At 32.3% G+C, this 1141-nt stretch overlaps 1 long non-coding RNA gene across 1 annotated transcript in view; it reads left to right on the top strand.

Moving 5' to 3' along the window:
* Window positions 1-114: 114 nt before the first annotated feature.
* LOC106456215 (uncharacterized) overlaps window positions 115-1141 on the top strand; it is a 1844-nt gene continuing 817 nt past the window's right edge. The window contains exons 1-3 of the long non-coding RNA XR_001290377.1: window positions 115-201; window positions 650-776; window positions 924-1041. This is a non-coding gene — a long non-coding RNA (uncharacterized LOC106456215). The remainder of the gene's footprint in view (window positions 202-649; window positions 777-923; window positions 1042-1141) is intronic.

Raw genomic sequence — 1141 nt, 5'->3', positions numbered from 1 at the left:
ATGTACACTGGAAGTTTCTGGTTAGTATGAGCAGCATTTCTGTGAAAGTTTCAATAAAACATTCTTCATAATTTATGTACTTTTTAAATTTATATATCTATCGCAGTACATAAATGCAGATGACAGCTGTCTGTATTTGGTCGATCCTTCAAGAAACTCTTTGGAGCAGGAAGAGTCTGACTGTGCAGCCAAAAGATTCCGGTAATTATGCGTTATTACATGTATATAATAACATAAAATATTTGGTATTCTGTAATGCCATTAGAAAAGTGACAGGAGGACAGAGGACCTCTTTTTCTATAGGTGGACATATGGTTGTAGATGAAACTGTAATAAAATCCATGGTTATCAGTTCTATAAAAAATTACTTCAAAATTACACACATATGTAATTTTAAATAATAAAAATACCCTGACAGTGTTTAAGCAGTGAGACACAGTTAACATTTGTAGATTTAAAAGAACATGTTATTTTTGATACTTCATGTAACATAATCTAGAGCACAGGGCTTTCTGACACACCATTAAAAACACATTGATATGTATTATATGTGTCTATGTGATTTATGAAAAAGTACAGAATGTTCTTTTTCTGTGTGACTTTTATCATTCATTTGTATATAAATGTCATGTACATTATGTTCACACAGTAAATACTTCAAAATGAGAAGGACATGCTACAACAAAACAGACTGGGTGAATGTGAGACTTCGAGGAGGAGTACTGACACATCCATTTCAACGGGATGGTTCTAGCTGCTGAGTAATGGTCATCATGGTATGGTACCACATTAAAGCAATAATATTGTTCTGTAAAATTAGATAAGATAAGTTAAAATAATCTTAAAAGGTTAAACTGTTTAAATGGGAAGTGTAACATTTGCAGATGTTTTCAATTAAATTTTATTTTTTGTTTTCATTTCAGATGGCCAAAGCAGTAATGAAAGCATTCCCAAATAAACCAGAAATGACATTTTTGATGACAAAAAAAGAGATGGCCCAGGCACAAAGGACATTTGCACAGACAATACTTGAGGCCTCAGGTGTGTAATATCTTTTTCAAATGGACATATTTATTTGTGTCAAACCGATGAACACACACACACACACACACACACACACACACACACATATATATATATA

The sequence above is a fragment of the Pundamilia nyererei genome, unplaced genomic scaffold, assembly GCF_000239375.1.
Source record: "Pundamilia nyererei isolate P.nyererei 1_Seehausen unplaced genomic scaffold, PunNye1.0 scaffold00050, whole genome shotgun sequence".
Lineage (NCBI taxonomy): Eukaryota > Metazoa > Chordata > Actinopteri > Cichliformes > Cichlidae > Pundamilia > Pundamilia nyererei.
Note: the sequence above shows the minus strand (reverse complement) of the source record. Positions and strands in the feature narration are given on the sequence as shown.